This window comes from Melanerpes formicivorus, unplaced genomic scaffold (genome assembly GCF_026170545.1).
Source record: "Melanerpes formicivorus ecotype bairdi unplaced genomic scaffold, bMelFor1.0.p_v2 SCAF_28, whole genome shotgun sequence".
Lineage (NCBI taxonomy): Eukaryota > Metazoa > Chordata > Aves > Piciformes > Picidae > Melanerpes > Melanerpes formicivorus.
In genome coordinates, this window is record NW_027142380.1 from 7,313,260 (window position 1) to 7,335,572 (window position 22,313).

General features: G+C 43.8%; 1 protein-coding gene across 8 annotated transcripts in view; it reads right to left on the bottom strand.

Moving 5' to 3' along the window:
• The window catches only part of FOXP1 (forkhead box P1), a 405,896-nt gene that overhangs the window by 289,242 nt on the left and 94,341 nt on the right, over nucleotides 1-22,313 (bottom strand). Inside the window, exon 1 of one of the 8 annotated variants that reach the window (XM_068154357.1) lies at nucleotides 14,161-14,533. The exons of the other annotated variants lie outside the window; for them this stretch is intronic. The gene's annotated coding sequence lies outside the window, so the exon portion shown is untranslated. Of the gene's footprint in view, nucleotides 1-14,160; nucleotides 14,534-22,313 lie in introns of those variants that run through there. 8 annotated transcript variants of the gene reach the window in all.

Below are 22,313 nucleotides of genomic sequence, written 5' to 3' on the forward strand. Positions count from 1 at the left end.
AAGTTAGTGATTTTGGTGGTATCTCCCCCATTTTGTGTTCCCACCAACTGCTGTGCAGTGAAAACACATTCAGCATTGGTATTTTGCAGAGTCCCAAAGAGAGACATATGTGACAAATGTGTGGTGCTTATTCAGACAAAAAATTACTATTATTTGGAGGGAAAATTCAGATCACTGAAGTTTTATGCTGCTAGACATGGGCCCAGAGAAACAAGCAACTCTGGCTGGACACTGCAGGGTAACTTCAGACAACAACTGTTGACGAAGGGCCACAACAAAAGGACTTTCTTTGTGTGAATAACAAAGATGAGCCTTTGAGTGAAAATTATACACTAGCTCCTGGGAAACTCTTCCACACTGAAAACCACAGAATAAGCCCTTGCCCTTGGGCCTGCTACCTCACAGCAGCATGAAGCTTGGAGCCAGTCAACTGGGTCACAAGGCTAAAAGCATTTCTACCTTCCCCAGCCAAGAAAACCACTTCCCGGTGGTACCTTTTATCTCAGCCCAGCTGCAGCACTCCCCACCCTTCTTCTACAAACAAACAACATTAACCCTTGCCTCTGAGGGATCTCATTGTCCCAAGGCTTGGCAAAAAGCAATCACGAGGCTGAGATAGAAAAGGATCGAGGCAAGATGGGAGAGGAAAGAAGCAGGGGGCGGGGATAAATAAATAAAAAAATCAGAGAAATTCAATAGTCTGCCATCAGTGGAGCTTGCTGCTGTCTACCTGGAAGCAGCCCTTGACTCTTACCACTGAAAGACGTGCTACTGATGGGTAGAGCACCTAGGTAGGACACATTCCACAGGCCTGCAAGAATAGTGGGAGAAAGGCACTGAGGAATTACTCTTTGAAAGACTTTCACCTAAACCATAAAGAGAAAGAAAGGGAGGAAAGCTTCAGTCATATGTTGCAATTTTTTTCCTTGCTCACATTCTTTCCCTTTTTGCAAACTTAAATAAAACTATCAGTGTATGAAAGCAGGAGAGAATTGATCAAACTGTTCTGCTCTCAGCCACCTCCAAATGCTTTGTCTGGAAAAATCTGAAGTGAGCAAACAGCCACTGCTGGACAAAACAGGAAGATTTCAAGACAAATGGTTTTAAGTTACTAATGAAGTGGTTACAAATGTGCCTCCACAGGAAAACATGGGCTGGATTCTTATACTTAACAGGGGTGACAGGGACCTTTTGCTTACATTTAGACACTTTCAACAAGTTAAAATACAGACTTTCACTTGACCTGGTGCGACAGCCTGACTGACCTGGAGGGCAAAGCTGTAGGTGATCAGAGCTGTAACGGCTCACCCAGGGCACTCGTGGAGTTCCCAGGCCCTGAAGAGATTTAAGAGTCATGTAAACATGGTGCTTAGGAATATGGTTTAGTCAAAGACTTGTCAGTATCAGGTTAATGATTGGATTCTACAATCTTAAAGCTCTTTTCCAATCTAGGCAATTGTTCTGTGATTCTATGATTTCCAAAACTACCACAGCCATCAATTAAAAGCATGCACATGCAGCTAAGGAAACTCTGCTGAGGACTACCTCGATTCCCCAGAAAAAAAGGTTGTTTCTGAATTCCCCAGTACTGTTAGTTTACATTGCCCCTTTGGGCAACCACTTTTTTCTTGGTTTTACCTTAGGAACTCAAATACGGACCAGACCTGGAGGAGTTATACTTGGAGAAGGTGCAGAGTGAGGAGCACAGCCAGCTCCTTGGTGTTCCTTGGATTAAGCCCCCACCTCAAGTTCCAAACATTTCATTATACCTTGCAATCTCTTACAGGGAGAGGAGAACCACATGGACTCAAGCCTGCTCCTCCAGGGCCATGGAGCTTCTCAGACAATGAAACAAAGAAGAGGGAAAAATATTCATGGTCCTACATGAGTTCTGAGTATCTTGCATGAGAAAACTCTACAGAGGTAAACTCCGGAAGGCTTCATCCAACCTACTTTTCAACCTGGACTCCAACTTCCAGGAACCATCTCCTGTTTTCTGCAGATACAGACAGAAGAACTGACACATGTAATGCTTGCCAGGCTTTGCTGAAGAATTCAAATGAAGGTCTCGTTCTCACAGAAAAATCTGTTTTGTTTAGCGAGCCCCACCTCGCAACTGAAACTGCCCAGTGAACCTGACTGACAGGTCACACAAACTGCATTGTGCCCAGGACAGTACCCTCCATGCTTCTTTGAATATCTTATCACTGCTGGTTTCCCATTTACTTGCTGACATAGGTGACTGCTCTGACATTTTTCAACCTTCATGTACTGTTCTACCCTTCAAAAGGGAACCGAAACCCAAGGTCTTTCAAGACAGCATTTATTTCTTACTTGATTTGCAACACACCTTCAGCTTTTTCAAGGCTCCTGGACCATCCACCATTCCAATCCTTGCCTTGTAAACCAGTCTCTGACACTCAGATCAAGTCTCCAGGTAGAAAGGGATTTGCTTACCGAATCTTGGTTTGCATTTCACCATCATAAACATAATTTTCTGCACATCTGGAGAAGAGAGCTCATTTTGAAAGGAGCTCTTTGCAGGAAGGAAGCTGCAATTTTAATTATATAATTGTAGTCAAGAAATAATGACAAGACTACCTCAAGGTTTGCCTGGCTAATCCAATGCAATGAATCAAGGACATTCTCTCCTCCAATTAATGCATTTAACAAAAGCCTAAATGAACCAGCAGTTAAGTGACCACAAGGATGGTCTATACTAAGCAGATAAATCATCCATTATAATGCACACACCTACTTAATAACCCTCTCTCTCCCATATCTTTTGTCTTGAAAGTGGGTGAGAGAGTCTTGCCCTCTTAGCAGCGCTGAAATATAACCACTCTGGGGGCTTTTTCCAGGGAATTTAGTTCTGTGGAGCAGAACCCAGCAGCCTGGGTAAGACTGACCACTGCAGCTCACACATACCTGGGGCAAGCAAGTACCATGTAGATTTGGGGCCAGGAAAAAAAGTCACATAATGGTGGCAGAGGAAACACAAGGACCTCATCTGTGCCAGCCTGTTTCCTTAGCACAGTATGCAACCCTCCGTTGCTCAAGGACCATCCAACTGGTGGCAATTAAAATGTGAAGGAAAAAGGGCCCCAAGAAAGCATCATGCCTGCTGCTGAGGATTTTCTTTGTGCATTTGTGGGGAGAGCAGGGGGGGACATTGCTACTTTTACTAGGATTTATAGCAGGTTGCTAGCAAAGCTGGCTGTGCAGCAGCTGGAAACCTTGCTCTTCTTGGAGAATGGTACCTACCCCATGGGCTGCAGCCACAAACGAGGGAGGCAACACCACCCACATGGCTCTCATAAGCCACCCTCAGCTGATCCAGCTTCAGCAACTACTCTGCAATGAACTTTCACACAGTATGGATTCTGTCACTTGTTACTGATGTTCTCACCAAATTCATCAGCATCAGTGCAGCAGCATCACAGCACTACGAAGTTACACTGTGCACTATTTAATGCCTTCTGAAGATCAGTATTAGGGCCACCAACTCGAAGGAAGAAACGGCCAGGTTTCTAAAAAGAAAAAGCCATCAAGCACCAAAAAGAAGCATAATTGTTGACTTTAAATAATCAGGTAAAAATCCAGAGTAAATAACAATAATTTGCTTGAAATACTGCTCCATACAGTGCATTCACAGAAATCCAGCATACAATTTTCAAGAAACTGCAGGCAAATTAATTGTATACTTTCACCTTTCATACGCTGCTCATACAAGAAAGAAATAACATTTCACCACACATTGAGTAACCCATACATGTTTGAAAGGAATCTAATCAATAGTATCCATTTAATTGTAGATTAGATTGAATGTGGACAAAGGGATCAGAGAAGCTTGTAACACCTGGGAGCATGTGTTCCAATTTGGAATGCACTTTTGCCAGATGATTGTCAACAAGATAGAGAACTGGAAAATAAGAACAGTGACCACACTCACAGTCATGCCAACAAAAAGACATCTTTACTTGTAAATCATAGATCTAAGGCAATACTTAAGAACTTCAGAAGCTGGAAAACATTCATCTTCCTCAACCCATCATTTTGGGGGCCACTACAAAATTCAGCACGTGCCGTTAAGCACAAGAGACTCTTCCCCTCTCCAATTCCCCCCTCCCCCAGTTTTACTCCTACAAATAAAATAACAACAGATCCCCTCACTTATTAAGATTTTTAAAAGCAAATGCAGGTACAGAGCCAAGCTGCACACCATTGACCATACAGCACTCTTACTTGTGTTGTCATATGCAGCATCAGTTCACAACATTTAGCATTCACTATATACCCCCTTTGGTTTGTTTTTTTTCTTCCTCTCTTTCCTGGCCTCAACTTTGATACAGTGACTCACTACTGCTGTCAAATCATAAACACCAGCAAAACAGTTCCAGGGGAAAAAAAAAAAACCAAACAACCAACACCACAACAAAAACCTACAGAAAAATCTTCATGCAAGCACTTCCAATTGGCTTCAGTGTACCACAGAGCTGGTTAAACCACAAGGAAAATTTCTTTACTGAAAGACTGGTAAGGCCTTGGAACAGGTTGCCCATGGAGGTGGTAGAGTCACAATCCCTGGAGGTGCTCAAGAAATGTGTGGACATGGCACTTCAGGACATGGTTTAATGGCTATGGTGGTCTTAGGTTGACAGTTGGACTTTATCTGGAAGATCTTGTCCAACCAAAACAATTCTATGATAAGGTTCACAGTCACTTGGGTGCTCCTGCACCCTCTTGATTAGATTCTTCCTCCCCTGCCTGTGTACATCCCATCTCTCATGTTACCCTATGATGTAAGGGTCTCCTTGGAGAACCTCAGCTCCATCACTGTTCTTTTCTTCCTGCTAGGAAAGGGAGCAAGCCAAGCAGTAATCTGACATCCTGTCAATGCCTCTTCTCATCGCTGCAGTACACAAAACTGTATCAGCTCCTGAAGCCAGGGCCAACAGTCACTCCTCCATAACACCGTTCTGTGTGACTACCTGCCAATCTGCTGTACTCATGCACAGGAGAATGAGTTGAAGTTTTAGCTGCTCCAGGAGTATAAATATGGAATTTGTAGCATAGAAGCAAACTTAAAATTGGTTCCACAGTTTTATTTAATACAACAAAACAAAAAAAAAGAAGTAACACTGTTGACATTAAAATACTTTCTATGTAAGTTCATGGTTTAGTTGATTAGATAGTGTTGGGTGATAGGTTGGACTCGATGATCTCAAAGGTCTTTTCCAACCTGTTTAATTCTATTCTAATTCATAACTCATTCTCTGAAAATGTCTAAATAAAAAGAGGCACATCCAGTAAGGAAAAGCCTAGCTACTTCAAAAATATTTAAAACACACAAGGGAAAAAGATTTTGAATGGTGGGCTCAATCCTGGCCTCAGGTCCCTGCAAGAATGAAAGCCCCTCTGCTCCACACCCAGCTGGGAACTCTTCAAAGCCCATGGGACAACAGAACTTCTTTTCTCTCTGGATAAAGAAACCGATTTCCTGAAGCTCTCCCTGCCTCAGGAAAGAGAGCACAGCTTTATGCCTAAATTCTGTCCTCAGTTTAGTTCACACTCAAGCAGTCGAGAACATTTGTTTTCTGTATTTCTGTTATGAAGAAAGATTTACATGCTCCTCTTTTCCACTTCAGTCTTACCCACAACCTTACTATTTGTACCTTCATGGAGGAGTGAAGGAAATTCATGTACAAAAGATGCTTTACCACTATGTTAGGGGTAGGAAGAAACAAAAACTGAGGGATCTTTTTCTGCGTAACTTCACTGGACCCTTGTAGTTCCCCAGAAGAGAAGATTATCTCTTTTCTGGTGGAATGACAGCAACTGAAAATAAGGTGTTGGGTTCCTATTGCCAGACTCTGTGCAGAACCCACTTCATCCATAAGAACACCACTTCACTGGTTCAAGGACATTGCTCTGCCTTGGGAACCATGTAAGGAGTAGAAATTACCTTTTCTTCTTTTGCTTACATTTTCTTTATGCATGTTTGATTTGACATGCCCAGTGTGCTGCCAAGGCAGAGAAGCACCAAAGTTAACACCAGGAACCTTCCCCACCCATCACTGCCAGTCATGCACTGAGGAACACTACCTATCCGATCCCTGGTACAGCGACTGAAAAAAAAGGAAGAGGAGCACAGACATTAGCACAGGGTAAAGATTGGACTCTGGGAATGATGGAAACATTCCTGGTTTGATGGCTAAGCTGAAGCAAAGCCCTCACTTTTGCTAGGCCACGGTTAAAACAAAGACCATACCTACCTACCTGGGTTACAATCTCACCTTTGTTTCTCTACAGAGCCAGCCTAGCAAACCTATCTGTTCTGCAGCTATTCTGAAGAATGCCTTCTAAATGACTGTCTCTTCATCAGCTTTTCATGTTGAGCAACCAAAGGAGATACTGTGATTCTTATCGCTTTTCACATATGATTTCACATAGTCTTAGAGAAGATAAACAGACAAGCTGCATGTTCTGTAACATTTGCTTTAGAGGTTTCAGTGGTAAAATGTTTGAAGCTGTTTCAAAACTAGACTGGTGTATTGTCTGAACATTTTCCCAAAATAGCCAAGGTGCTCAGAGCTCCTTGCATTTACTGTACGTAGGCAGCTGCACACCGCTGCCAAGGGCCACGGCCCTGGCCACAGAACTGGGAATCGTCACCACAACCTTCGTCTTGGAGCCACCGAAAGGCTCTGCAAATGTTAGAGCACACTTCTTGCTTTGCAGAGGGTGCATTACTCAGAATGCAGTCTCTCAGCTTTCCAATGTACAAAATCCACAGTCAACTGCAAAGCTCCAGAAGGCATTTCCAGTCCAGCTGCATAGCTGGCTTATGTGTAATACTTAGGGAACTGCTAGAGAAAATAAGCATATTTGAAAAATACAGTGAGCTCATGTTACCAGCTTCATTTACATTACTAAGCCACCTAAAGCCATGCCATACCAATATTGCAATGTGTCCCTGTTGGTCATCACACAGAACAGAAGGTCAAATGATTTCCCAACTTCACTACTATCCAGTCTGTGCAAACAAGCTCTGCTGAAATGGCTATTTTCAGATACATGACAAATAAAAATCAGGAATATTTTTCCACTTCCAAAAATATTCAAAAATGCTTTATGCTCGTACATTAACCCAAACAAAAGGTTCTTGAAAACCTTCAGTAAACTTTCAAACTCTATTTTTCAGGGAACTTGGAGCACTTGGTTCCCAGTCCACGGCATGCTTGACTATCTTTCCCCCAGTACAGTACCCCATCAAAGAGCCTATAACCACAAGCTCAGTAGTTCCCTCCTCCTCCTGGCACCTGCAAGCGCTTCACTCTAGAGTTTTTGAGTGATTTTTCCACTTGCAAACTTTATTAGCTATGCAGAAAGACATGGACTGAAAGCTCTGGACTGTACTTCCAGGTGTCCTGATGCTCCTAGTGCCTTCTGAGCACCCATCCCTCGAGTAAGCTCCTGCCTTTTCTCCCATGATTAAAGATTTTCTCTAACTACTAAGTCCTTTATGGAGATCAGTGACAACAGCACCATCCAATGCTGCCTGCTCCATGACAGTCTGTGCAGAACAGGGCGTGTACCAAGCTGTGAGGGTACCAACATGGGCAGTGATGGCACTGGTTTATCCTTGCTGCTAAAAGCAGGTCAGCTGAGTTGCTGCCCTAGAAAGGGACAACTCTGTCCTGCACTGTTCGCCAGAGCCATCTATTTCCCTGTACTGCTGACTGTTTTCATATATGAAGCATCAGTAAAGACCAAGTTTCATTTTTTCACATCTGAAACTACTTCTATTCTTGTTCAGGCTTTTGGAGAGGTTGGGGGAAAAACAGGGACTGTCCACAAGTGAAAGTCCTGCTTTGTAGTTTCATTATTTACACATCTGACAACTGCACGGAGTCAGTAAGGTTTCTGAGTCTAACACCAAGCCTGAAAACACACACTCTGCAACCATTTTTAAATTTTGGGTTTTTTTAAATGGAGCTCACATTTAGTTAAACCTCTTTAAATCAAAGCAGTTCTGAACTATTTACATGGAAGTTTTACTTTTCTCAGCTCTACAAGTAAGAATACTCAGCACCGTGCCTGGAGGGTTATACTAGTCCAGGCTTTCCCAGTCCCTTCTTTCTTCCCTTCCCTCTAGTTTTCCTTTTGGTCACAACAAGAAGTTTCTGGCCTGAAGAAGCATTTGGTTTGATCAACCCTCTCAACTCCATATTAGGGATAAAATACACCAGCCAGGCTGTTTGCAACAACTCTCCAAAGCACACAAAGGCTGCAGAGGAGAACTGCAATCCAGCACACTGTTCTCGCTCACTGCTTCAAGGCAGTTTAAAATATTTTGTATTTATTCAAAGCACAGTTACACAAAAAGCAATTCTCATGGTCTTTCCTCCATTTTTACTCATTTTCTACTCAGGTGAACACCTGCAGATCTCCAGTCATGGACATCAGCAGGAATTCTGCCTCATGAGTGAGGGGAAAAAAAAAAAGCATTAATATAAGCACGTAGGATTTGACTCCGTATACATGAGTCACTATGGTTAAAACTAAGCTTTTTTAAAGGCAAAACTTCCTCCATGGGCTCTTATTTTGCCATGTTGAACATATGTAAAATATTTCTTAGATTTGTTTGTTCCTGTTAAGTGTGAAATGTAATAATATTTCTACATGCTATCAAGTGTACCTAATGAAATAAATAAGATACCCAGTGTGGTCAACTTTAGCATTACAAACCACACCAACTTGCACACATGCCTCCACTGCTACTCTTTCATGTAATCACAGAAGGGTGGGTTGGAAGGGACCCTACCTCACTCCCTCATCAGCACAGGTTCACCTGCAGCAGGTTGCACAGAATGGCGTTCAGGCAGGTTTGCAATGACTCCAGGGAAGGAGACTCCACCACCACGCTGGGCAGGCTGTTCCTGTGATCTACCACCTTCAACATAAACAAGTTCCTCCTCATTTAGAGGGAACTTTCTGTGTACAGCTTTGTGCCACTTATTTCTTGTCCTGTCAATGGGCACCACCAAAAATAGACTGGCTCCATCTTTCTGACATCTACACTTTAGAATAGAATTAACCAGGTTGGAAAAGACTTTTGAGATCATTGAGTCCAACCTATCACCCAACACTATCTAATCAAGTAAACCATGGCAACAAGCACCCCATCCAGTCTCTTCCTCTAACACCTCCAGTGATAAGTATTGATAAGACACCCCCCCTCAGTCTTCTCTAGGCTAAAAAGCCCCAAGTCCCTCAGCATTTTTTCATAAGAGAGTTGTATTAGTCCCCTCAGCATCTTAGAGGGAAGTTAATTTCTCCAAGTTAAAAAGAAGATAAAGTGTTTAAAATATTATCATTATTAAATACAATTTGAGTTTGAAGTCTCCAGCACAGGCAGGTGAGCAGAACAAGGGGTGTGAGGGGTGAGAGCGTAACACCCATCCCTTGCTACAGCTCCTGTTTGGCCGGAGGCAGTTTGCTGTGATCTGCCCCCCGCCCAGTGCCAGTGTTTCCACTGCAATCACTACAGCTCACTGCTGTAGAGATACCTTCACTATTATATTTTTTTAAAGTATTATTATCTTTTGCAGGAACTCTTTTGAATTAAGAGAATGCAAATATCGCACAGGCCCTGGAGTCTGCTATTTTGAACAAATTTCTCATTTCCCCAATTTTCTTCTTTCGTCGTGTTTGGTTTCTTATTTTTTTTTTTCTCACATGAAAACGTTCGCTGGGAAAACATCTTGAATTTCTTTTCTGCTTTTGATTACGAAGAAACTTGCTCTTCCAAAAATAGAAGAGTTAAGTGTCTCTAAACAGTGCCAAGGTACATCTTTCACACTCTCATTAATATCATTTAGGAAATTATGTAGAGTGCAGTCTTAGGCACAAGCTTCACTGAGAACTGTAAACCTGATCCAAACACATAAGTCAAAAGAAAACTTTTTCTAGGAAATGTAGTGGGTTCTGGGTCAGGTATTTTGCATGTCAAGCATCAAAGATGACAAATTTCCGACTCCTTTACTAGGAAATTATCATGGAGAGAAGCTACTTTCTCTATTAAACCACTCTTAGAGATGAATATTTTTTTCCTGGAACAACTAAGAAAAAAAAAATAAAAGGAAAAAAAAGAAACATCATATTTTGCAGGAGATCAACTTTGGAAAATGGCCACCTAAGCTAGGAATACCCCAGCACAAGCACAGCCATGCACGTAAATCAGTTCTAATAGAAGCCGTGGCATTAACTTATCGGCCAGGTAGACTGTCACCGGCAGCAATCGCTGCAGCTCTGCTGAACGAGACAAAATAACCTCTTGCACCTCCTCACCTTTGAAGGGTAAACAAAATTTCTGAAACCACTTCAGCTGCAAGATCTCTGAGCCGACAGGGGTTTTGCTCACCTTCAATCCGAATTGCAAGACATTTTGTGTCGTTACGGGAAGCCTCAGGATGATTTCGCCTCATAGCGAGATGAAAGCGCGTGCACATATTCTCTTAAGCACAAATGGAACACGAAACATGGCAGAGTAAAGGTTAAGTAGCATTTGACTGATTTTTTTACCTCATGGGAACTATAATTTACACGCTGCATTCATCCAAGGTAAGAGGGTTCAAATGGCACAAATTAAAAGCCTGCAGTTTCCTACTTCTGTTTTTAACATATCGTATTGACATGCAGCCAGGGTTGTTTTTTTTTTCTTTTTTAAGTGATAAAAGGTTTCTATCAAAATATCAAACAGCAAGAAGATGCACTATTTCTACACTGTCAGCATCACTGTATTTTACTGCATCCTTCCTCACTCCTTACAGCCACCATCGATGGTTATAAAATAGCAGCAGTCCATCCGCAGTCCAAAAGGACAAATTAATCTTCCAGACACCCAGCTCTTACAATCAAAAAACAGACAGAAGTTTCCAGGAACAGAAATAATTAAATTAAGGTGGGTTTTAAAGGGGGGGGGGGGGGGTGGTGTATGGAATAAAAAAAAAAAAAAGGGGGCAGCAAAACAAACCAGCAGCAAGCTCAAAAAGCTACTCTGGGTCTGTGCAACAAGAGATGCGCCTGCAGCTGTCACGCAGAATCAAAGAATCACCAAGGTTGGAAGAGACCTCAAAGATTATCAAGTCCAACCTGTCACACAACACCTCATGACTAAACCATGGCACCAAGTGCCACATCCAATCCCCTCTTGAGCACCTCCAGGGATGGGGACTCCACCACCTCCCTGGGCAGCACATTCCAATGGCTAACGACTCTCTCAGTGAAGAACTTTCACCTTGAGCCTAAACTTCCCCTGGCGCAGCTTGAGACTGTGTCTTCTCATTCTGGTGCTGGTTGCCTGGAAGAAGAGACCAACCCCCTCCCGGCTACAACCACCCTTCAGGTAGTTGTAGACAGCAATAAGATCTCCCCTGAGCCTCCTCTTCTCCAGGCTAAACAATCCCAGCTCCATCTCCCTCTCCTCATAGGGGTTGTGCTTGAGGCCTCTTCCCCAACTTCATTGCCCTTCTCTGGACACGTTCAAGTGTCTCATGCATCTAACTTCATGAAGCAGGGTCTAGCATCACACAGTGCCCAAGCAAGAACCAATTCCTTTCTACTACTTTTGGAGATGCTGCCCAGAACAAGCTCTTTGCCATGAGAGTAGTGGAACACTGGAGCAGGTTACCCAGACAGGCAGTTTGGACCCCATCCCTGGAGATAGTCAAGGTGAGGCTCGATAGGGCTCTGGGCAACTTGATCTAGTTAAGGATGCCTCTGCTTATTGCAGAGGGGCTTGGACTAGATGACCTTTGGAGGTCCCTTCCAACTTGGACCATTCTATGATTCCATGAAAAGCAGATGGTACTTTTCCAGCTGCCTGGAAATCCCTGATTATTAGTGATCTCGGTGTAGTGAGGGAGATGTCCATGCCCTGCTACAAGGATGCTACTTAAGAGATGCACTCTATGGTCACCTTTGGTTTTAGAGGTGAGCAAGGACGGCTTGGAGCACCCAAACCCCCCTTGCACACACAGCTGGTTGCCTGGCAGTGCCTGTCCTGGGGAAAAAAGGAATAAATGAAAGGAAAACAGATCTGAAAACTGGGGAACAGCACAGGGGCTCATTTTTGCTGGATTCTTGCACACTTTAGCTCACGATGCCCTCTCACTGCACATCATGCAGTTGGCATGCTCCCTTCAGCCAGCTCCTGTTCTAGCAGCTCTCCTGACACCACAAGCTGCTCTTGGTTACGACCCTCTTGGGCATTCAAGTACCATTTTCAGAAGCGTGGTAGGCTGTAGGGAGCCCACAGTTAATTAAAACAACTCCAGAGAACTACATTTCCATCAAAGATCTTTCTGAAGACAGGACTAGGATGCTCTTGAATCTGTTCCTGAGCAGCTGTTAAGTACCCAGCAAGCAATTACTTGGTGAAGTCGACAAGCTTTTTATTATTTGTTATTCTTTGCAGGCAGTCATCAATGGACTCAGGGCATCACAAAAGCAGCTACAGATACTACTGCAACAGTCATTGCCAAAAAGCATGAATGATTTCTATCAGCAGAGAGATATTCAGCAGAGCTTTGGCAAAACGCCTGCTTCCCATGGCTACTACCCTTAGCACTCTGCACCGGTTCTCGTAACACGCTCAATGTGCCTGGAGCGCCATTGGGATTTCCAAGCACCGTGCTACCACAGATCCTGACGCTGGCCACCTTTCCTTGCCAAGCAGAACAGAGAAGCTGCAAAAATTGGGAAATACAGCTTTTTCTAGGTCACTAAGTCAGTGTTTTCCCATGTCTGATTGGCTAGGGCAACTCCTTTTCAGTGTTAATGTTGACAGAAAATATGTGCTGAGAATGTTAGCGTTCAGGATGTTCTTTAGTCATTTTGGTGATCTGATGTGGTACAGGAAATATTAGTGCACATTCTGTATTTTCAGTCACACTCACCTCACCATGCTTATAAAATTTAAAAAAAAAAAAAATACAACAGAGTCAGATCACTGAGACTGAAATTATGAGCAATATGATAAAAGTCAGAGTTGGGGGAGGAAGGTGATAAAGACTCAGCCAAATGTTAAACTATTAGTTCATGGGCTGATATTTTAGCTTCCATACAGCTCTTAATAAAGCTTTCTCCAAACTAGAAAGCTGATGTAGAACAAGTCTTGCACTGATGCCACCTGCACTCACCAGCCCCTTGCCTTACACCACAGCAGATCCAAACTGATTAAAATCAGTACCCCCAAATATGAGAAATCGAGGTCTCGCTGCTCCTTTCACAAGGCTGAGTTTTAGACTTGTGATTAATTAGGTATTGAGACCACTCCATCAGCTGCACTGGGCAGTGCTCCCCTCCTCCACTAATCAACAAATCTCTCTTCCCAGTGCAGGATAAAACAGCTCTTTCTCTGGTAAAAGCCCGAAAATACAGCTGTTGCTGCAAGTAAACGATTTACACTCCTCTGAACCTCCAGAAGAGAACTGAGCAGATCCCAGATGCAGGATCCTCCCCAGCTAAATTTCTTCAGTGTGCTTCACTGAAGATGGACTTCACTTTTCATTCCAGGGAACTGCCAGAGTGCTCCACATCCTTAATATTAATTAAGTGCTTATTTTGGTCTACGTATGTTATTACAGTATGCAAGGCTCCAGATAAAGAGGTTCAGCAGCATCAACAAAAAATATCATAAAGTTAAGTGCACATCCTTCATTTCACACTGGCCTGCTTGTAAAGCCTACTAAAATCCAGCACAGGACAGAACTGTGCTGCAGGTTTGTTCCACCAAGTTGCTGTGAAAGAGCCTTGCATCTAAAAATCAAGATTTCAAAGCAACACATTAAAGGTTTGCACGACTTCCAGAAATAAATAGCACCTCACCCTCTAAGCTCAGCCCCATCTGCCTAATTCAGCTCCAAGAAGATGATGACCTAATCACAGCTATAATTAAGAGCCGTGGAAGCTCCAGGATCAGGGTTTGGTTCACAAACCACTAGGATCTGCCGGGAACCAGCGGAGCATCAGCTCCAGTTGGGTGCTCCTGTGTGTGCTGCCACCCTCCCATGCCTGGCATATCGCCAGCACATCCCTGTCCCCAGTTCATTCTTTCTTTAACCTGAAACCATGAAACCAAGAATCCAAACTTACAGTCCTTGCAGGCTGGACAGTGTTTCCTCCCGTGCTGCCCTCCTACCCCTTGTTTCTGCAAGCTCTGCCCTGGGGATGAAGCACTGCTCTTTGCAGGATACCCAGCTTTAGCTGGCTAAAAGAAATAAGAGAGAATAATTGGGACAGAAACCCTGGGCACCCACATATCAAGTCCAGACAGTGCATTTTCATTTTTTCCCCACTGTCTCTGAATTGCTGTAGGTTAGCCTAATTGATTTGTGTTCTCACCAAATTAAAGACATAGCACACAGACAGCATGCCAGTGAAAAAATATGGCAACAGCAAAAGTTTACAAATTTAATTTGCAATTGTTTTAGCAAAACAGCTCAGTCCACTCCTTCAGTTTTGGAAAGTAATCAGCTTGTGCTAGAGGAAGTTACTAGTTCCCAGGCACAAGTATTATAACACAGACTTATTTCATCAGAGATTAAGACCAGTTTTTCAGTTAAAAAGTGGATTTTGCAAGTGAGGCAACACTGCAAGTTATAGTCACATAGAGCAGTTTAGATTGAAAGGGACCTTAGAGGTCAGCAAGTCCAACCCTCCTGCAGTCAAGAGGAGATTGGATGTGGCACTTGGTGCCATGGTCTAGTCATGGGGTCTGTGTTGATAGGTTGGACTCGATGATCCTCGAGGTCCTTTCCAACCTAAGTGATACTGTGAGACTCATCCACAGCGGGGAGAGGCCCTACGGCTGCGCCGCCTGCGGCAAGAGCTTCACCTGGAGCTCCAATCTCAGTCGTCACTGCGGCACCCACGCGAGTGCCCAGCCCACGCAGCGGGGGAGGCACAAATAGATCCACCCAGGGCCCGTGGGGGTAATCGTGAGCCTCCCCCAGAGGGCCTCCCCAGCAGATTGAACCAAAGATTGAACCAGTCAGCAGGGACATCTTTAACTAGAGCAGGTTACTCAAAGCCCCAAACTACCTGACCTTGAACGGTTCCAGGAATGGGGCATCCACCCCTTCTCTGGGCAACCTGGGTCAGTGTCTCACCACTTTTAATGTGAAAAATTTCTTCCTTCTCTCTTGCTTAAATATTCCCCTTTTTAGTTTAAAGCCATTACCTGTTGTCCCATCACAACAGGCCCTGCTAAAAGTCTGTCCCCAGCTTTCCTATCAGCCCCTGTAAGAACTGAAAAGCCACAGTAAGGTTTTCCTGGAGCCTTCTTTTCTCCAGGCTGAACAACCCCAACTCTCTCAGCCCATCCTTACAGCAGAGGAGTTCCAGCCCTCGTATCATTTTTGTGGCTTCCTCTGGACCTGCTCCAACTGATCCATGTCTGTCTCATGTTGAGTGCTCCAGAGCTGGACACAATAATCCAGGTGGAATCTCACCAGAATGGAGTAGAGGGGCAGAATCTCCTCCTTTGATCTGCTGCCCACACTGCTGGAGATGCAGCCCAGGTTGACTTTTGGGCTGCAAGAAGCAGTTGTGGGCTCAGGATTCCAAAGGAGACAAATACTTGGAGGGATAGTGCCGGGGAAAAGATCACAGGCCAAACATCCCTTAAAAAGTAACCCTGACTTAAATCCCAGCAAATCCCTGAAGAGTCACTTCAGCACTGAAAAGGACCCCCAGAGAGGAACTTTCTCCCAGGCTGCATCAGAAGACAAACCCAGAGTTTCCATCACCTACAAGGAAAGGGTTAAGCCCAGGTTTCAGTCCCCTGGTTCAAACCGCCCAGCGAGCACTCCCTGCCCAAATTACAGCAGCGCATACATCCAACAGATGCCGTTCAGACAGGGGCTTTCCTTGCCCTGAGGTACAGTTCAGTTTGTCCATTCTACTGTGCAATTACAGAATCAATAAAACATCCCTTTGAAACTCCCTGGACTAGTGCCGACACGCAGACAGTAGTCAAGCTGACATTTTTTTGCTGTTTCCGTTATTACTACCGTCGAGCCTTCTGAGAAGCAAGACATCAAAACCCAGGCACCGCAAAGCAAAGGAGGAAAAGCAAAATGTAGAGCTGAGGTTTTGTTCCTCGTATTGCATCCCCCCCCTCAGCGATCACACGGTACCAGGCATTACCTGCAAACAAAACCTGCTCCAAGTCATCAAAATAGGCTCTGGGAAACAGCGCCCTGCCGAAAAGCATGTGTGCCCCACCCTCCTCAGCTACAAACACATCAAAATCCCTTTTTCTCCTATGGTTTTGTGGGGTTCTGTTTTAGAGTGGGGGGGGGGGGCAATTGCTCATGGTAGAGGACCATGACACAAATGGGGAAGCTTTGATTTGGGGATGAACTTCTTAAAAAGCAAACACCAAGCACCCTGTTGCTCATAAACACTCACGAATACGGCGCAAGATGCGGACTTGTGTGTACTTTGGGAGATGGGGTTGAAATCTAGCCATCCATCTGTTTCTGAGCAGTGCTTAAACACTGAAATAGAAATGGGAAGCTGCAAAGTGCCAGAAGTGGAACCTGGGAAGGAAAAAAAAATGCAGGAGCAAGATGACAAAGAGGGGGATATTGAACTAATATGTTCAGTCACTATTCCCTCAGCAAATGATTCAAGAAAGACTTAGATAACTAAGGACATGCCCAGCAGAGAGGCATTCACTGCCTATGAAAACACAATTCTTTTTTTCCCCTCTTATAAGGATCAGCCACATCTTCCCAAATAAATGGAAAATATAAAACTGAAGGTCCTAAAAGCACTTCCTATAAATTACCATCTTCAGGTGTTCATTTCCAGGCTCACTACATTAATTACAAATGATATAATCATTCACTTTGTGCTCTAAAGCTTGGCTCATACTGTCAGTACCCCACATACCTACATTGCCATGAAAGAAAAAAACATAACAATAAAATAAAATTCATTCAAACTACTATTTCTATACTATAAAACCACAAACTCTGGTGAGCCTCTTCCCTCCACACCAGGTAGGACACAGGAATTGGCACAACAAACTTCCCAAAACCGACCTGACACCAATGTCCCAGGACCCAGACAGAAGGCAATCCACTTAAATGCAGCAGTGGGAGTAAGGAGCAATTGCCCCCATTTTCCAGACTTGGAGAAAGCAGGTGAAATAACCTGGCCAGTGCCCTACAAAGCAGCCAAATAAAGACCACAATCCAACTCTTCCAAATTTGAAGGTCAATTTATAAAATGTAGGAGAAGATTTGCCTTTGTTCAAATTAGAGAAAGCTATGTTTAGTCTATAAATTGTATTTCCTCCCAGAGGATGCTCATGTGCCTTCTATACCACAGGCCAAATAATAACTCATTTGGAGAGCAACTCATTTTGAAGGAGTTTCACATTCAGTGATAAGCACAAGGAGGACAGTCTGACTCTGTCTCAGGATACATCATGTCTTTTCTCCAAACCAGTTCTTTTTGTGGTACAAGATGTGTGTTAAGGGCGTGTTAACTGTAAAAACTCACTTTAAAGCGAACAAAGCTGAATGTAATAAGGTTGTGCCATTTGTGCAAATATCCTGTACTGGAATGAGAATGCTGAGGTAGCAGAGGAAGACCTGGCAGAACACAAAACAGTCAGAGTAACAGAAACTGAGAAGATCCTCAAGCTTGGCTTGTTGGGAGTGACCTAAAATGGCCCTGTTTTAACTCACCCTCCTCTATCTCCTCTATCGGAAGATTCAAAGGGAAACTGCAATCCAACCTTCATTGCTGTACCACAACTGCAACGTAACTATTCTCTGTCATGAAAGAAAAAAAACAAGTTGAGGATGCCTGAATGCTGATAGATCACTTTTCCTTTAAGAGTACATCATGTCAATCAAAACTAAATTCCTTATGCTCATCACAGGAGCCTCCAACCAGGCAATACAAAAAATCTCATTCGAGTTCAACCAGTAATGTGTTCAAAGGCTTCCCAATCTGCTCTGTCTCTGGCATCAGCAGACAGGGAAGAGGCTGAAGAGATCACACACACACAAAAAAAAGAAAAAAAAAAAATATCACTAGCTGGGCAAAGTAGAAAGGCCTCTAAGCCAAAATAAAAACAAGCATTAAGATGTGTGTGTTGGACTAAAAGGATATACAGCAGGTTGAAATGTGCTCTATCTTCCTCACCGGTGAGGAAAGACCTCTATAACTCACCACGAGCTTTGATCACTCGTGAGCGATCAGCTATTTCTTTGCTGCTTGAGTAAATATAAGTCATTCACAGCTGAAACATAATTTCTCTCTCTTTCCCCTGCCACTATATGTTGTGTGCGAATATGTCTTGTATATAGGCACACTAACACACTGTGCTGTTCAAATACACATCAGAGTTCACCAGATGGTGGGGATTGCCAGACACTCGTCGTTGCCATGAGTTAGGAGCTATGGTGTAACTCATGAATGATGTCTCTAAGCTGTAAGAGGGTTTTGCATAGTTACATTACCCTTCCTGACAAAAAAAAACTCTGTTTTCTTATTATATTCAACCTGCAACAGTTTATAATTGTAGACTTAAAGGAGTTTTGGGTATCATGGGGATTTGTTTTTTTTTTCCTCCTACCAGAGACAGGGCTCTGAAGGAGCTACTTTCATCTGGGGGTTATGATTCACACCCATACACCCAGGATTATACATGGTTTCATAAACCTATGGCCGCAGTCAGTGCCCATGTTTGGGCACAATCTAAAAACCTGACCTCAAAAAAACAAGAGGTGTTTTACCAAAAATACTCAAGGTTTTACGAGGCAATCATCTTAATTATGCATAGGAAAAAAATATATATGAGATTGAAGTTAAGGTTTTGTGTACGGGCCTCAGCACGTACTTGGGCACTAAGATGTTTGGGCAATAAATTATGTGAGCATAGGCTGGTGAGGATGTGAATGTTGGGTGAATTGGCAATTTCCTAGTCTTTAATTAATGATGGTGTTGAGAAAGAATGTGGCCTTCCTTCTAAACTAACAGTGCTTTTTAATCAGTAAGTGAATCTGCCTGTTTGAAGCAGAAGGTAGCTCTAGGCTTGCAAAGAAAGGAAAAGAGTCTCCAGAACAAAAATCTTGAAACCTGGCAATGTACTCATGGTACTACCAGACCCTCTATATTGCCTGCAACAGAGTCTGTACCTTACCCAAGGTCTCTAGCAGCTGGAGGTGGTGGTAGTGAAATAATCAAGGGAGAAGGAGGTAGTTAAGAGCTAGAAGGAAGCAGATAGGAGCAGGGCATGGAGGATTTTCCCTACGATCTGAAAGGGTGGGAGATAGCTCTGCTCAGCAGACACAAGTTGTCTGCTGAAGAGTAGCTCCATCCAGGTACCAGGAGAGCTCTGAGGGGAAATCTGATCCCAGAGTAGAGGAACTGCACAGGGTCTCCTTTTCTGGCATGCTTTAGAAGTTTCCATCTACAACACAACCATCACTCACAGAGACATCTTGGTGATCTCCAGGCAACAAGAGGACACAGCATCTGCAATAACCCAGCCAACTATCTTAGAAAACAGTCACTTTACAATTGCTTTCCTAATGTAGTCCTATAGAGCACTTTGTGCCCATCTAGTAACTGAATAAAATTCACCTTTCTTATTCTTAGCCACTCACAGACTGAAGTTTGTTGAAAAAAGGCAGTTTCTGTGCCATCAATGCTCAAGAGAGACACTTAATTTTCAAGATCAGGGACATCTTCTTACCTAAGTATTATCTTTTAGAATGGCCTACTGGTTTGAAACATTAAAACAGCACAGAGAGAGAGAAAGAGTTACAAGCAGCATTTGTTATTTTAAGGTTTTAGTAAGGATGCCTCCAAGGGTTGGGGCTTCAGCTCCAGTTAAGCACACAAGTTTGCTATCCAAAATTTCTTTGAACTAATAAAATCCCTGGAGGTTATCAGATTGGGCTGAATATGGACTAAGGTTTTCAACTCCTCCCCTTTTATCTGTAAATACCATAAGAGGAGCTCTCTAGCACCCTAAGTCAAATAGTTTCCTGTCTTGGCTGGGAACCACTTTGGCAAACACTGGAGGCCATGAAAAGCAGTTTGATTCAGGCTCTGGGCAGGAGAAGGCACTGTCAGTCACTGCCGGCTCACCCCGGCCCCGTTTCACGGAGCATGTTTCAGCACGACCTGGCTAGGTTACGTACAAGCCCTGCACATTTCTGAACTCCCAGACAACGTTCTGAGGCCAGAGGGAATACTGTCTACCCCATCTCCCTTCCTTCCACAGGAGTGTCTTCCTGCCACAGGGTGGACATGCCCACAGTACTACATCCCCCTAAATTCAAGATGCCTGAGAGATGGGTCAAGCCTGACACAAACATTTCACTTCACCTTCACCAAACCATCTTCTCTTCCCAGGGTCACATGGTTATCAATAAGCACTAAAGATCTTAAGCCCACCAGGTATTTGATCCCCTGTATTTGACAATAGGCATCTCACCCCCAGCCAGAGCCTATTTGGATGAAGAAAACAGGGAATCAAAAAAGCCACTGTCTGGCAGAAACATGCCTGCTGGGAGCTGAGCACACACTGAATGGCCTCTTCATGCTGTCTGTACTTAAAGTAAGGACCTGGGTTTATTTCTTGGTTGATGTTGATATAACTTAAGGAACAGAAAGAGTTGAATCTGGGGTACCTTGGGAAAAGAAGACCTGTACAAGGGGCAGAGGCATCCCACAGCATCCTTACTGTTATATGCCACTCAAGGCACAGAGCAGCACTTTATGTTTTCAAATGGGCAGAATATATGGTGGTTGGGAAGCACCAGTGTACAAAGCAGTAACAAAAAAGCCAATGTTGTGCTCCCCACTGGAAAGACTGGCAGTCTGAAAGACACACATGTGTGACCTTACATTAAAATGCACACAAATCCTGTATGGATGGGAAGTTCAAGTTTAATTCAGCCTACTGATGAGTAACCTCCATCCATATCAATCCCAATTCAATTAAAATGTCTTTTTGCTCTCTTTATTCCTTTTTTTTTTCCCCTCTCTCTTTTTTCTTTTCCTTTTAGGTGAATATCTCTGATTTTTAAGCTATTTTAAAGAGCTCTTCCCCTGGCCCCTGAATGATCTGAGGTCCTGTATCTCACGGCTTCACAGCCTGCTGACAACAGGCAGCTCTTTCTTCCTTGATAAGAAAATACTGAGGATTTTTACAGAACAAATACCAAACCACAGCCATCCTATCACCTTTAAAAAGCGACAATGTTTTTTCCTTTCTGGAGCACCTTAGCCTTTTTTATTCAACTAAACCAGCCATGAGCAGGATATTCCACAGTGACATTTTCAGAGCTACTTAAGATGTTTTGGCTGCCCAAAATGAAACAGAAGGGAAATAAACTCTTTGGCGATTTTGTAAATCTCATCCTAAACTTTAACCTATTTCTGCAACTGAAGACCCTCACTAGCCTCAGAAACTGATGGTTTCCCAAAGCCATAGGCATATGGGAGCCCTTGATGTTCCATGCAGAGTCATTTGTCACCCTCAGCAAGAAACACAGAATCACAGAATCGTAGAATTGTCAGAGCTGGAAGGGACCTCAAGGATCATCTAGTTCCAACTGCCCTGCCATGGGTGGGACACCTCACACGAGGCTGCATCCTGCACCATAAACGATGTGCCTTATCTTGATGTTCAGCTCCAAACACCACAGGATAATGAAGGGGAGGCCAACACCAAAAGGAGGCATGAATCGTTCCCCTGGGGGGCACAAAAGCCAGGGAGAGGGCCAAGAAGAGCCAGCACAGATCTGGGGAAGCAGGCAGGCTCAGCAGCACATAGCAGGCAGCTGGCTCCAGCTCAGCTCCCTGGCACAATGGACCTTTGGGGAGCTCAATTCCCAGCTAGCAGCCCTAACAACTTCATTACTTAATTAAAGGGCAGAGGCTGCAGTCTAGGTGGGAGGCTGAGGCCTGCAGCAGCCCCACGCTCGCTCTGCTCCGGCTGCAGCACACTCCACAATGCAGCACATGTACCGGCCATAAAGTTATCCAGGCAGTTGCTTTGCTTGCCTGAGTGCCGACTACAACCATGGCCTCTGGATGCAAATTACTGCCTTTTATAGGTTCCTAAAAACATTTCACTGTGTCTGCTGAACAATGTGGGAGTTGTAGAAAGGGCCCGATGATGGCAACGATGTAATTAAAAGCTGTGAGTGGAAAAAAAACCCATTAGATTCCTTCTTCCAGACAGAAAAACTGGTAAAAATGTACTTCTT